We start from the raw sequence: 16,927 nt of genomic DNA on the forward strand, positions 1-16,927 counted from the left end.
GCGTCTGGTGAACAACACCGACATTGCAGAAATCTATTTCCATTACCCACAATAAACCAACAATTTCCAGATACACCAAAATGCTTGTGACACAGAGACAAAGTTTTGCAGTACAACAATTAACAGAGTTACAACAGTGTGTATAAATGAATACCTATACAAAATGGAGATTAATAGCACACAAACACTTGTAGCCACAATAACAAGCAATAGCTGAAGGAGCCAGTTATCACAACTAATCATCTTGTATTATAAACTCAAAAATAATCAATGTTACTGCATGTTTTAATTATACCTATGTAAATGTGTTGACACCAAATTGATGAATTCCTATCTCCCAATGTATCATATGTATGTAGTTGAAATGTACTTAGTTGTTACATGAGTAAGTATTCCTTTGGTTATTAATAAAGATGCATGGTGCATCATATGTACAGTGAGGGAGCATCATCAAAAAGAGCGCATAACAATGCTCAATACATGCAGGCCATGTATAATTATCAATTGATGTTTCTTTTATTTAGGCTGATAAACCGGTGTATTTTTATTGTCTGTTTATAAGCCAGTAGACTTAGGACTATATATATATATATATATATATATATATATATATATATACACAAAGTGATGTGACTTACCAAATGAAAGTGCTGGCAGGTCGACAGACACACAAACATACACACAAAATTCAAGCTTTCGCAACAAACTGTTGCCTCATCAGGAAAGAGGGAAGGAGAGGGAAAGACAAAAGGATGTGGGTTTTAAGGGAGAGGGTAAGGAGTCATTCCAATCCCGGGAGTGGAAAGACTTACCTTAGGGGGAAAAAAGGACGGGTATACACTCGCGCGCACACACACACACACACACACACACACACATATATACAGATACAAGCAGACATATTTAAAGACAAAGAGTTTGGGCAGAGATGTCAGTCGAGGCAGAAGTGCAGAGGCAAAGATGTTGTTGAATGACAGGTGAGGTATGAGTGGCGGCAACTTGAAATTAGCGGAGATTGAGGCCTGGTGGATAACGGGAAGAGAGGATATATTGAAGAGCAAGTTCCCATCTCCGGAGTTCGGATAGGTTGGTGTTAGTGGGAAGTATCGAGATAACCCGGACGGTGTAACACTGTGCCAAGATGTGCTGGCCGTGCACCAAGGCATGTTTAGCCACAGGGTGATCCTCATTACCAACAAACACTGTCTGCCTGTGTCCATTCATGCGAATGGACAGTTTGTTGCTGGTCATTCCCACATAGAATGCGTCACAGTGTAGGCAGGTCAGTTGGTAGATCACGTGGGTGCTTTCACACGTGGCTCTGCCTTTGATCGTGTACACCTTACGGGTTACAGGACTGGAGTAGGTGGTGGTGGGAGGGTGCATGGGACAGGTTTTACACCGGGGGCGGTTACACCCTTGTAACCGCCCCTGGTGTAAAACCTGTCCCATGCACCCTCCCACCACCACCTACTCCAGTCCTGTAACCCGTAAGGTGTACACGATCAAAGGCAGAGTCACGTGTGAAAGCACCCACGTGATCTACCAACTGACCTGCCTACACTGTGATGCATTCTATGTGGGAATGACCAGCAACAAACTGTCCATTCGCATGAATGGACACAGGCAGACAGTGTTTGTTGGTAATGAGGATCACCCTGTGGCTAAACATGCCTTGGTGCACGGCCAGCACATCTTGGCACAGTGTTACACCGTCCGGGTTATCTCGATACTTCCCACTAACACCAACCTATCCGAACTCCGGAGATGGGAACTTGCTCTTCAATATATCCTCTCTTCCCGTTATCCACCAGGCCTCAATCTCCGCTAATTTCAAGTTGCCGCCACTCATACCTCACCTGTCATTCAACAACATCTTTGCCTCTGCACTTCTGCCTCGACTGACATCTCTGCCCAAACTCTTTGTCTTTAAATATGTCTGCTTGTGTCTGTATATGTGTGGATGGATATGTGTGTGTGTGCGCGCGAGTGTATACCCGTCCTTTTTTCCCCCTAAGGTAAGTCTTTCCGCTCCCGGGATTGGAATGACTCCTTACCCTCTCCCTTAAAACCCACATCCTTTCGTCTTTCCCTCTCCTTCCCTCTTTCCTTATGAGGCAACAGTTTGTTGCGAAAGCTTGAATTTTGTGTGTATGTTTGTGTGTCTGTCGACCTGCCAGCACTTTCATTTGGTAAGTCATATATGGCTCATACAGCTTGATGAATAGTTTGCTTTACATGCCAGTTAAAAATAAACAGTTGTATAAGGGATCCTACTAGCATATGTCTGCCACGCATGCAACCTTCACTCAGTATATTTCATATATTTATTTCAACTTCATTTATGATCACTATTTGTTTCACTGCAGGCCACCATTCACAAGTTTGATTGCTGTGAATGGAAAATAAATATTTAATTTATGCAGACACTTTCAGTGCTGGCTGCCATCACAGATCCTTCTGGCGTGCTGTCATTCAATATTTTTTCAATTTGAAAACTTGCCAGACAGGACTGTTTCAACTGCATAAGCACTTGTGAGACTTGTATTTTCAGCCAGAGCAGCTCCAGGACAAGTGCATAAGAGTGTGCAATGCACTCCTATGACGAAGGACAAGAGCTATTCTAATACAGGGTCATACATTAGGACAATCTGCATTTACAGATTACTGGTTGCTGTCGTTAGTAAGAAACAACTAGATAACAAACGTATGCAGGGATGATACACATGGCGGTTGCTTTGAATTTTTTTGCACTCTCAAAATTTTCTTCCAGAGATGAAAGTATTTTTAAGTGGGAGGAAATAATCGTAACACCCACTAGAAATTGAAGCCAGTAACTTTGTGTAACTGTTTTGACACTTAACCAACTAACTCTCTCACTTTAAATCATAAAGGTAATGCTGTAAGATTCTACTTCAGAGATTTCTATCTCTAAGTTCAAAGGATAGTGGACAAAAAGGGCCAGATTCTATATGTACAATATACAGGGTGACAATTATTGAGCTATATGAAAAAAGTAAATTAGTTACAAACTACAGCGTGCACACACGTTATTCAACATGTAAACGTCACTATAGATATTCAGATTTAAGTTATGACATGTTTGATATGCCTCCCATCATTGGCGATGATGTGGTGCACACGAATAGCAAAATTCTGCATGACCCGCTGAAGTGTCAGAACATTGAAGTCACAACATTGATGCTGTCAATGGCCTCCTGAATGGCTGTTTTCAGCTCAGCAATGGTTTTGCAGTTATTGCTGTACACCTTATGTTTAATTTAGCCCCACAAAAAGGAATTGCATATGTTCAAATCCACAGAATGTGGCGGCCAATTCAGGCCTATGCCAGTGGTCTCTTGGCGTCCCAGAGCCAGCATTCGATCCCCAAAGTGCTCCTCCTGTATATCAAACAATATTCTGCTTTGATGCGATCTAGCTGTCTTGCATGAACCACATCTTGTCGAAATCAGAGCCACTTTGGATAATGGGGATGAAATCATCTTCCAAAACATTCACGTACTGTTCGGTAGTCACCATGCCATCAAGGAATATTGCACAAATTATTCCGTGTCTGGACACTGCACACCACACAGTCACCCACTGAGGTGAAGAGACTTCTTGTACTGGTGTACGCTAGCCCAGCACATCATGTGGCATAGAGGTCACAAGAAGATCGATCAATGCCAATGACAGACTCGCTGGAAACACGCCGCAACACCCTCTTGGCCGTCGGTATTTAGATAGCAACCGCGGACCAGAGAGCCAGTTAGTTCGAGCCTGTTATCCTAGTTAGTATGAGTTAGTTTGAGTCTGCACACCGTGTGATTTCTAGTACAACACCGAGATGGAACCACAGTCACAGCAAACTCTGTGCTTCAACAGCAGTGTGGCTACAGTGGAGTATACAGGAGAGCTTGTACCACAGCACATGGAAGATTAAGTTAAGTAGCTCTTTGATTATGAATAAAGAACCTAGTTATTAATTGCGTGCAGTTTGTGTTATAGAATGAGGATACCTGCCACCAACCAGCATCCTCTCCTTGCTTCCCATGGTACAGCTCTACAGAGACAACAAGACAACATAAAATCTGGTAACGAGGATTCAACAATGGCAACGAGGATGGCATGCTATAACATTCAATGTCCCCGACAGCAGGATGCGGGAACAGATCCAGAAGTATTCTGATCCTTCACTTCCTCAAGTGTTGCACATCTTAGAGCAATATGATTCAGATGGCATAGTAGCCGATAAGTATGACCAGACCCAGATTTGTCGGGTGGAGACTCCCCTTGCTCGCTACCACCCCAAGCAGCAACAATAGCGAGCGTGTACACAGCCACGTAAACACGTAAATGAACCTGTGAACTTACTGAAGTCTTGCCCTAGATGTTCTGCTCACCATGAAAGACAAGATTGCCCATCATGTAATGCAACGTGCTACACATGTGGAATAAAAGGCCATGTCCAAGCAGTTTGTCTGCAACTACACTAAAATACCAATTTTGCCCGCTCTCAGAAAATGACAGGTTCGTGCACATGCCGTGTACGCTGTGTTTTCCAAACCTACAACAGGTTCTGACAAAAGCAAGGTTAAGGTTGTGTCTCCTTCTCGCCCTAGTGCTGTGCAATAATGTTCTAACAAACTATTTGTCTAATTATGAATTAATGGCCATCATGTGAACTTTTGGTTAGACACAGGTGCATCGGTCACTTTGCTTAATCGTCCCGAACAGTTAGGCTCACCATGCCTTTCTAAATCCAGCAAGCACCTCACCTCTTACAATGGACAGGAAATTCCAGTGCTTGGACAGTGTAGTTTGCCTGCCTCTTACAAATCTCACGCTAGGACAGTGAATTTGACTGTGTTAAATCAAGAGACAGTGAGAACATTTTTGTTTAGAGGCTTTTGATTTATTTGGCCTTAGCATCAAGACAACGTACTTTCCATATCAGCTTGTGATATGCCAATAAGGCCAACGTCGCTAGCTTCCTTAAAGTATTTCCAGAACTATTTTCCAAATGAAAAGACAATGCACAGCTTAACCTTTTTTTGGGCCTGCCCCTTTCCAATTGCTTCAAGATACAAAGTAGCCAGTGAATTGAAAGAACTGCAAGATAATAGTGTAATTGCTCCCATTCAAGTTAGTAAACGGGCCAGTCCACTCGTTTTGTTGCCTATGCCTTCTGGTTGCATTCGTCTTTGTGTTGACTTCCAGTCTACAGTCAACCCACAGACAGTAGTTGACACTTATCCGTTACCTTGCCCTGAGGAACTCATGGACAAGCTTGGTGCAGGGTGTAACTTTTCAAACATAGATTTGCGTGAAGCCTATTTGCAAATTCCATTGAATGAAGAACCACAGGAAGTGTTTGTTGTAAATACACACTTAGGCCTATCAAGTATTTGTGTTTCCCCTTTGGCAGTGCTTCCACACCCACCATATTTCAACATAACTTGAAACAACTGACTGCTAAAGTGCCATTTTATTCAAACTACCGTGACGATATTGTCGTCTCCGGTCTTACACCAGAGGAACACATTGCTAATTTGTGTACTCTTTTTTGAGCATTGTCAAAGTAAGATTCAAGTGTCATCTCAAAAAGTGTGATTGTTTTCAAACTGACCATACTTAGTTCACGTGATAAACAATCAGGGTGTGCACCCCTCCAATCTCATCTGCTTGCAATCCGTGACCTGCCTGTTCCTTGCAATGTGTCTGAACTGCAGTCAGTATTAGGCAAGATGACATACTACATTCGGTTCATACCAAACGCTGCGCAGATCGCAGCTCCATGCATTCAAGCATTATATGTATGGTCACAAGTTCTATTTAGTGACAGATCACAAGCCTTTGCAGTCCTTGCTTCATCCATCAACCACGGTTTCTACACGCACTACTACGAGAAAAATTGCAATGCTGGGCTCTCTTGCTTAGCAGTATCAGTATGAAATTGTGTATGACCTATGGCAAATAATGGCAATGCCCATCACCCTATCTCGCCTTCCCATTGGCCCAGACTCTGATTTTGATGCATCTGCTGCATCTTGTTGCCAAATCGATGGGCAGGGCTCTGAATTGCTGGAATCTTTTCCCTTGCACTACATAAAAATTCTACAGGCCACGGAAGCTGACCCAGATGTCAAGATTTTGTTGCATTAAATTTGCACGTCTTGGCCTCGTTCATTGAACAGTACCCAGAACTCAGTTGTGCCCCGATATTTTGCATGTTGGCATAGCCTTTCAGTTCAGCAAGGTGTGCTTCTAGTTCAAAATGACAATGAACAAGCCCGTGTGATTATTCCCAGAAGGGTGTGTTGTGACTGCTCCATCAAGAACATTGGCGAATCATATGCCCTAAACAGTTACCTTGGCAGGACATTTAACAGATGACGGCACAGTGTCGCACATGCGCGGAGAACCAATCCGCTCCGCCACAGACATTCTCAGTTTGGCCAAAGACTCAATTGTCATGGCAACAAGTGCACATAGACTCTGCAGTATTATTTTGAAACACTTGTTGGCTCATAGTGGTAGACTCTTTTAGCAAGTTCCATTTGTGATGCCTAGGAACTCTACCACATTAAGTAGAACCATTCACGCATTGTCCTCTGTATTTTCCACAGAAGGTTTGTCAGAAGTACTTGTGTCAGAAAATGGACCACAGTTCACTTCGCATGACTTTTTAACAGTTTTGTGCATCAAATGGCATTCATCATCTAACAAGTACTCCATTTCACCCAGTCCAATGGAGAAGCAGAATGCTTCATATACACTTTCAAGCAACAGATGGCCAAGCTTCACACCACCCACACACAGGAACAGGAGCTGCAACTCTTTTTTGCCTCCTATCGCTCCCAACCAAGAGATAGACCATCACTGGCAGAACTTTTGCAAGGCTGCTGCCATTGGACGCTGCTACACTTGCTACACCAACTGCAGAATCCGGCACCACCAATGGTCCACAAGTATCGCTTTGCGCTGCGCGATCTTGTTCTTTTGAGGGTTTATGGCAACTGTGGGCACTGGAAGCAAAGTGTGATCCAGAAATGCATCGGCTCATATACATACTTAATTGCAGGTCCTGATGGTTTGCAGCACTGCCACCAGAACCAAATTTGTGCATGTAGTTTGCCCCCTTGATTCTGCTGCCTTTCTTTCCCCAGATTCACAGCCTCATGGGACCGCGAGGCCTTCACAGCAGCCCGCTTGTGCTACCAGGGCACCCCAGGAGGAGCGGATGGAGGATGCACCTTTGCCCCTGCCATCCCCCCTCGCCGACCCCATGGTCCTGGACCTGCCATCGTAGTTGCCATCATCACCCCAGAAAACGCTGTCAGGCCTGGATGTGTGCCCTGGCAGAAGATTTCCAGAGGACATTCCTATTGCCTCACAAGCCAGATGGCAGAGCACAGTCGGGAGTATGCCGTCCTCCACAGACACAGCTCCAGGCCCGTCTCAATATCCAACATTCTGTCTTCTTCTTTGTCGTCATTCGCAGTCTCACTACACGACAACCTTGTGGCATTTGGGGCAGGAGGAAGGTACTGGCGTAAGCTGGTGCCAGCACACCATGCGGCATAGAAGGCACAAGAAGATCGATCGAGACCAATGACAGACTCGCTGGAAATGCGCCGCCAATGCCCTCTCGGCCACCAGTATTTATATAGCCGCCATGAACCAGAGGGCCAGTCAGTTCAAGCCTGTTACGCTAATTTTGTACTTCAACCACAGTGAGGCTAAAGTGGACTATATCGGAGAGCTTGTACCACAGCACATGGAAGCCTAAGTTAAGTAGCTCTTTGTTTATGAATAAACAACCTAGTTAATAATTGTGTGCAGTTTGTGTTACAGAACAAGGATACCGACTATGAACCAACATACTCTCCTTCCTTCCCATGGTACAGCTCTAAAGAGACAATGAGACAACACTGAAGCTGGTTACGAGGATTCAACACTTCTGAATTGCAAAATGTGGATTCTCATTCCCCCAAATGCGCCAATTTTGCTTATTGATGAACCCATCCAAATGAAAGTGGGCTTTGGTGCTAAACCAAAACATACTAATTTCCATCATTCCCCACGGCCAACTGCGCAGTTTGAATGTCCTAATGCAAGTTATGATGATTTTATTTTATATAGTTCAATAATTGTCATCCTGTATAAAATCAGGGGGTGTAACATATGAAATGGAATTACATGTATCAGGAAGATGAAGTATTCCATAAACACTAGGATTCCTGGGCACAAAATGCAATGTAGACAACGATATAAGAAAAATTCTGCTTTTATCAACAATGGTGATCATGCCTTCCATTTCAAATCACACACATTCTGGTTAAAGTCAACTATTACCAAATTTGCTTACACAGAGAGACTATTGCAACTAATTCACAAAACTCAGGTTAAGATGTGTGCAGCAGTAGACATGTTGGGTAGCTAAATGTCAAACTTTCAAGAAAGACATAACAACAAGAACTGGACTTTCCATAAAAAGAAATTGCTGATAAAATTAGAAAATACAAACCTTGAGACCAGAAAGAGATTCATGGAAAGGTACATCCATAGCACAGCTCTAAATATGGACAAACGGGAATACAGAAATGAAGCAATTAGGCACCTTTGGAATTTTGTGTTACAGCAGACTTTTGAAGATAGATGGATTGACTGAGTAAGTAGTCACTATATTTTGCAACAAATCAATGACAAAAAAAGTCTAATAAAGAACAGAATGATAGATAAAACATAGAAAAGGCAACCAGTTTCCTATAGAGGATTGGCGCTTTGCACACCGAAATCCATAAAAGAAAACAGTTAGCACTAGTTTTTGAGCTCTTGCTCTTTTTCTAGTAAAAATGCACACATTGACACACATCACACTGACACCAAAACATACACACATGAGCTAGCAGTAAGATTCGCTACCGCTGTGGTGAGCATATAGATTTAGGTGTTGTGTGGTGTGTATGAATGTGTGTACTCTTACTAGAAAAAGAACAAGAGCTCGAAAGCTAGTGTTAACTGTTTTCTATTATGGATTTCAGTGTGCAATGCATCATTTCTCTGTTGGCATGTGGTAGCCTTTCCCTTATTTTTACGTATTTTTTTTTTCACACAAAAATTTCCATTATTGTTATAAAGAACATAATGAAATGAAGAGACAGAATGGTTGGGCACATATTACAACATAACTTTGGTGCTGAAAACTGTTACTAAAGGAATGGTCGAAGGAAAGGACAGCAGGGGCAGTCTTGAAGTGAGTACAAAAGGCAGACTGTTGATGATGTGCGATGAAGCAGTTGTGATGAACTGAAGAAGATAGCTGGCAATCAACAGGAATGAAGACAGCATCAAACCAACAATATAACAACCCCCCTCCCCCGCCCTTCCTCTCCACTCCCCCTCCCCCTCCCCTCTCTCTCAGCTCTATGGCGTTTTTCAAAGGCAAAGCACTTGTGTACAGCTAGGTGACATCATTCGAAACTTGTTATAAAATGCAGAAGGATTTCTATCTGGATCAGCACTTGATGTAGGCAAGATTCATGGTTTCCAGATCGCGGAAGACTGCGAAATTCACTAATTGGAATAAACTTGGACCTCATGCTACATTATAGCTCAATCTGTCACCAAAAGCAAAATTCTTGCGGTGGAGAAGGGGGGGGGGGGGGCATGTCTCACTCTAGCCAAAAGTTTACATCCTGTACCTCCTTTCCATTTCATAATTGACCACTAAATAACACCAAAGCTAACTACAAGATATGTTCTATAGGTAGACCAATGTCATATTTCTGACACTGACACAACAAACCATACTAAAATACACCTTTTGAAAAGATTTTTAATGTGACGTGTTAGCTTAACTACTGGCTTAATCTTTATTTATTTATTTTGTTCCAAACTTGATAATTTTAAAGTTTTATCAGTAATCAGTCCTCAGCATTTATTAGTTCAGAGATGAAGCAGTGATGTTTTCATGATGTCGTGGGCCTTGTACTTTGATCGGTGAACAGAAGAAAACTGTGTAGCTGCCAGCATGTTTTAAACGTTTGTGAAGCTAACATATGGTATTTGTTGGTATAGGAAAATATGTAATTTAAATCATGTACCACATTAAAGATTTCACCAAAAGATGTTATTTTTAGTACAGTTTGTTGTGCTAAAGTGTCGGAACTATATAGTAGAAGTCTAGTTATCGACAGATTAGAGAAACGCATGGACTTTCAAATCTCTTTGCTAATGGAGTTATTGGTTACTGGAGTTGCCAACGGTCTTGCCACAATGATAACACTGGTTCCCGCCAGATCACTGAAGTTAAGCACTGTCAGGTATGGCTAGCACTTGAATGAGTCACTCTCCTGGTCTGCCAAGTGCTGTTGACAAGCAGGCTGCACTCAGCCGTTGTGAGGCCAATTGAGGAACTATCCGATTGAGAAGTAGTGGTACTGGTCACAAAAACTGACAATGGCTAGTGGAGCAGTGTGCTGACCAAATGCCCCTCCGTATTTGCATCCGGTGATGCCCAAGGGCTGAGGATGACATGGTGGCCCATCAGTACCGTTGAGCCTTCAAGTCCTGTTCGGACAGTGTTTGTTTTTGTTTGGTTATTGGAACTACAAGTTTTCACAGACAGATGGAGTTACAAGTTTTCACAGACAGATGGAGTTACAAGTTTTCACAGACAGATGGAGTTACAAGTTTTCACAGACAGGTGGAGTTACAAGTTTTCATTGCCTACTGTTGATAAGTGAATGAATTATTTCTTATATTGTTCATCAAATGTGGGGTGTCATAAAAAGAGCATCTTTCTCCCTTCATTTTCTAACAACGAATTAACTGGTGTGGTTCTCAGTCTGTGCCTTCATCCCACAAAGTATGAGCCTTGGTCAATCACACGCTTTCACAACCAATCAAATTTCTGTGAATATTTTGACAATATCAGAAAATATACGAGTAAAATGCACAGCTCCCAATGGTCAGTTCGAAAAAAATTTGGCAATATTGGGGCCCCCACTTACGATTTAGCCAACATCTTGCATCCTTGCTGACGCCATTCGTGGGCAAATGTCCACATCACATACGAAACTCAGCCAATTTTATCAACAGACTGGGGGCTCTCCGCCTAAGTACTTCTGACCTTTTAGTTAGTTTTGACGTGGTGTCTCATTTTAGAAAGGTACCCCTCGCAGACTCCTTGGCACTGATTGGCAATAGGTTTTAGGTGGGAATGACTGCTTTGGGGCCACGCTCTGTCCTCAACATATTTTATGTTCAACCAAGAATATTTTGAACAGATTGACGGCGTCGCCATGGGTAGCCCCTTGTCTCCTTTGGTGGCCAACCTTTTTATGGAGGATTTTGAGGAGAGAGCACTTGATTCAGCGGCCCTCAAACCAACTGTTTTTTTGGAGGTAGTGCATGACACTTTCGTAGTATGGCCTCATGGAGAAGACAAGTTAATGGTGTTTTTAGATCACCTCAACTCCATTCATGAGAACATTCGGTATACCATGGAATTAGAGAAAAATGGTTGCTTCCCTTTCTTGGATGTGCTAGTTAGACGGAAGAGTTATGGCTCTCTGGGGCATTCAGTTTATCGAAAGCCCACACATACTGATTTGTATTTAAATTCATCCAGCTGCCATCACCCATCGCAAACAATGAGTGTACTTAAAACACTTGTACACAGAGCTCACGTAGTGTCAGATGCAGTAAGTTTGCCTGAAGAGATTGCCCACCTGAAGAGGGTTTTCACAGAGAACGGATATTCTACCCGGCAAATTAGAAAGGCACTTGCAATTAAGCCAAAGAAACAGTGAGAGGAGAAAGAAGAGAGCACGCCTACTAAATCTTTAGCTTTTCTTCCCTTTGTTGGCAACATTTTCTTCAAAACTGCAAGAATCCTCCACGGTTTCGAAGTGAAAGTGATTTTCCGTCCACCATCGAAGATTTCCGACCTGCTGGGATCAGTGAAAGATGATCTGGTATTGCGGAAGGCGGGAATTTATAAAATACCTTGTCAGTGTGGCATGTCATATATAGGACAAACATTGCGAACAGTAGAAGAACGTTGTACTGAACATCAACGCTGTACTTGCCTTTTGCAACCTAGCAAGTCTGCAATTGCTGAGCATTGCATTTCCACTGGACACTCAATGGAGTACGACAAGACAACAATTTTGGCCACAGCAAAATCCTTTTGGGACTCCGTCATAAAAGAATCAGTGGAAATTCGTGTGGCAGACAATCTTATGAACCATGACAATGGCTACCAGCTAGATAATGCGTGGAACCCCGTCATCTCTAAGATCTGCTGCAGACGAAGACGTCAGAGTACTCCGATGGCCGCGGCAATTGACAACGCCGAATACAGCTGAGCTCTGCAGTTCCACCAGCAAGGGCGCTGCTGGCGGGCGGTGTGGTTCCTCTGTCAATACTATTTTGATGCATGTGCGGAATACTCGCTGCACGTTATATATTGCGGAACGGAGGGCGTCTTTGTCAGTCTTCGATGTCTCACCTGAGGATGGCTGGCAGTTGTCCAGTCGAAATATCGTGGATGGAAGCTAACGACGACCAGCTGCAAGCCCGAAATCTTTTTGAATATGTGGTAATAACTGTTTAAAATTTGAAAAGATGTCATTAATCATCAATCAATCCAGTTTGCTAACCATGCTGTACGTATGAAACCATGTCCTCAAATCCAGTATCACAATCAGCAGAGCTATCGTACATTAAATTTGCACTGGTGACATCTCAGCCATAGACAAATAACATTTTTATCAGTTTCTCATAACCTTTGCATCTTCGTCTTTAAAACATGGAATATACAATTATTTATCCCACTTTTTATTTGTGCATATTTCAACATACATCTGTAAGGTACACACTGTTGTAAGAATAAAGCAAGATGACAAAAAACTGCATGATGAGTAATATAATACAATCAATTTAGTGGAAACTTTTCCATCTTGCCCCAAGTTTTCCATTCAATGACATACTGATTTGGCTTAACAGTACATAAAGAATGTCTTTTTTTAAGTATCAGAATACAATATTTTTTAATATAAGCTTGTCTTTTCACCTGTATTCTACAACATTTTGGTTGCTGCTTATTCCTGACAGGCACTTTCCTTGCCAAGTAATAATTTTGCACAAAGGCTAAAGATTTGCATATTTTTGCATTTCACCCTATTTTCCAACAAGTGAATAATTTTAAGTAATCTAATTACTTAATTTTCAAATGAGGTCTGCATCAGAGATTCTGCTATCAGTGGATCTGTTTCTGGCTCTCATGTAGGACAACAGTGGAATCAGTTTCTTTTCTGTCAGGAAGGAGTTTTCCTGTTTTGATGTTTCATTATTACATCTATGTGGCAATTTTCTATTCATTGACAGTTGTAATGATGGTTTCATACCTTTCAGCATCCTTAAGAAATCTAAATAATGATCAATGTAATGTCTTCCTTCTGTTATTTCTGCAATTTATTATGCTACATATGATCCCTTTTGTAAGAACCATGATAAAAATCAGTGTAAACGATGATACATTCACCAAATATTTTATTCAGCAGTGTAGCTTATCTATAACTTCCGTGTGCTGCTGTCGCAGCTTATAACAACAATCTGCAGGAGTGTTGTGACTATATATGTTTAGACTGTGATAATGGAAAATGTTTCACATGCTTATTGCCTGTATTGACTCCTAAAACTCTCACTACATGGTGACATTTATAGCACCATATTCTAGTGCACTATAGTGAGGCACTTACAAACTTATTCCTACAGTGGATATAACTGCCAATGTCAGAAATTTAAAAAAAATCTAAAACACAATCAAAACATTAATAAACAACACCAATTAATGGCACATCAAAGCATAAGAGATATATAGAGACAGGGATTTGACAGCAAAGTTTAGCCATCCTGTTCATTCCCTTTTAATGTAAGCAGCAGAACATGACAATCGTGTGGAAGTTGGTAGGACACACTTAAGCTGAATGGACAGAGCCTTTGAGTGACCCATAAGACTGTATTCCATAGGAGTCAGACCTGTACTACATATAGCTACCTGGCTTTTCAAGGTGCAGCATAAAGAATGGCTTCTGCCTATTTGAAAAAAACATCACTCAATAATCACAGTTACAAAAAAAATATTGACTGTCAGTTAAATCTGTGTGGAAAATATTTGAAATTAATCCTGATACAGTAGAGTCTCGATAGTTCGAGGTGAACAGGACCAGAACCACCTCAACTATCGAAAACTCGGACTATCAAAATTTAAATGGGAAAAAGAAATATTATGATACTGTAAGTAATACAGGTCAAAATAAGAACTTTATTAAAATAAAAGTATTTACACATGCATTTGCATTGGCAGAATAACAGTAATTATTTATTTAGCCAAGTAATAGTGAAGTGTCTTTTGTTTGGCGAAGCTGCAATGTTTCCACGCGGCAATGTCAACGCCACCGTCTCAGGAGCAGTAGGTCAGTTGGTGTCACCTCAGGATGTTGTTCCATGTAGCATATGGTGGCCTCGAGAGCAGCGTAGCCATTGGTGTGACTCATCATCTGTGCAGCCTGTCTGCCTCGTCATCCTCGTCACTCTCACACTGCGATGGAATGTTAACCATGTCAATTATAGAAGAGTCTGTCACTTCCAACTGTTCGTCCGAATTTAACCACTTGCCTACTTCCACCTCTTCTGCCTCTTCACACCCTGGCAATCTTCTGACTAAATTACACAATGGCTGATTGTCCTCGTCTGCTAAATCTTCAGTTTCTGTGTCTGGCATACTTTCCTGTAGAATTTACCTCCATGACTTAGAAACTGTGTCTGGCTTTATCTCGCTCCAAGATTCACTGATACAGTAGACGACGTCCTTCAAAGTCACTTTCTTCAAAGGTCCTACAATGCTTTCGTTGTCTTCGGAATGCAGAATTGACTGTAGCAATCACCGTCGATACTTTTTTTTTAGATATTCCAGAACGCCCTGATCCATGGGCTGAATGAGACAGGTAACGTTTGGTGGGGAAAAACAAGGCGCAGATATCGTCGCACTGCAGTTCTCCTGCACTTGGATGTGAGGACGCATTATCCATGAGCAAAATTGCTTTGCATGGCAGTCCCCTTTCTTTTAAAAAATTCTTGCAGTCAGGTACAAATGAGTTAAAAAACCAATTCTTGAAAATTTCCTGATTCATCCAGGCATTATTCTGATGTGTATAGACAACCGGAAGAGCTGAGATGGATACATTCTTGAATGCTCTTGGCTTGGCAGACTTCCCAATCACAACTAGTTTTAGTTTGTGGTTTCCAGTTGCATTTGAAGCTGCCATAACTGTGAGCCATTCTTTGCTTTTTTTTTGTGCCCAGGAGCACTTTTTTCTTCACAATAAGCAAGTGTTCTTCACAATAAGCAAGTGTTCTTGACAATAAGCAAGGGTTCTTGCTGGTAACATTTTAAAATTTAGCCCAGTTTTGTCACAGTTATATATTTGTTCATTAGACAAATTTTCGTCAGTTATGATTTTTTTAAACTCGACGATAAATTTTGAAACGGCCTGAGCATTATCAGAGAGTTTTTCTTCACACATGTCTAGTTGACGCACTCCATACCTCTTCTTCTACTTGTCGAGCCAGCCCGCACGAGCGTTGAAATTGTCATCTCCTTCCTGCAGCTAGTTTCTGAAAAACAATGCTATTTCTTGCAAGATTGGGCCAGAAATCGGAGCACCCGTCTGTCTCTGTTGGGTAAACCACATGAACAATGCCTCACTTGTTTATACTTCTTTATACTTCTTCGACTGAGAGATTCGTGTGAGCATTTCTGTGAAGAAAACTGTTCCAATTTAAGTCGGTTTCTTCGCCAGTCACCAACAGTAACTTCACCAACACCATATTTGAGAGCAAGTTTTTTTTTTTTTGTTTCCTCTTTGTCAAGTCGTCTTAGTGCTTCTAATTTTAGATGCAAAGGCACAAATTTCCTCTTTTTTGTTACAGCACTCATCTTTGTAAGGTGGACAATGGAACACACAGTCAACAAACAAAATGGCACACAGTCAACAAACAAAATGACACACAACACTGTATAGTACAGGTACTGGGAACTACAGCAGTGTATGAACTCCCCAGTTTTGATCGGTAGCAGCTGGCAGCAGTCGGGGTATTTCGTGCCATACTGACAACAGATGTTTGTGCAACAGGGCAGCGAGCTAATCGTTGGTGTTGATTCCATTGTTGTCTGCTTTGTCACTGAGCTGTACTCTCCCTATCAATCTTTTGCAATGATCTTTTGATTATTTATCATGTCAGTAAAAAAAAAGTTGCAACTTCTTCTTCTTCTTCTTCTTCTCCTCCTCCTCCTCCTCCTCCTTTTTTTAAGAAAAAAGAGGCTCGGATTATTGGAAACTCTAACTATCGAGACTCTACTGTAATTTCAATTCTGGAATAAATTAGTGAGAAATGTAGTTTAATATATTTTTTGAGGCAGTTCCACCTCAGAACCTTTAACTATCAGCTGCCCCTATCTGGTGCACTAATTGGCAGCTGACTCTAAACATAAATAAATGTAATGTAATCTGAGGAGTAATGGAAGAGAGAGAAAAAATTCAAAGAAGAGCTGCATGATTTACTCAGCATGAGACTGACACAGAAATGCTCACCAAATTCCAGTGAGAGACATTATAAGAAAGACGACATGCTTTGCAGGGGGTCTTAGCCAAAAAGAATTAAGAAACCATATTTGAAATTGTGTCCAACAAAAATCTCATGAAATAACCATAACACAAAAATTAGAGAAATCAGAGCCCATATAGAGGGTGCCAATAGTCTTTCTTTCCAAGACTGTAGAGAAGTGGAGGAGAGGGGTGGGGCGGCTTGTATGCTACATACTCTCTGCACAGTGAATTGTAGAGTACAGATG

General features: G+C 41.7%; 1 protein-coding gene across 7 annotated transcripts in view; it reads right to left on the reverse strand.

Moving 5' to 3' along the window:
• LOC126253432 (WASH complex subunit 5-like) overlaps positions 1-16,927 on the reverse strand; it is a 183,143-nt gene that overhangs the window by 20,209 nt on the left and 146,007 nt on the right. The gene's annotated exons all lie outside the window — the stretch shown is intronic.

Source organism: Schistocerca nitens, chromosome 4, assembly GCF_023898315.1.
Source record: "Schistocerca nitens isolate TAMUIC-IGC-003100 chromosome 4, iqSchNite1.1, whole genome shotgun sequence".
NCBI lineage: Eukaryota > Metazoa > Arthropoda > Insecta > Orthoptera > Acrididae > Schistocerca > Schistocerca nitens.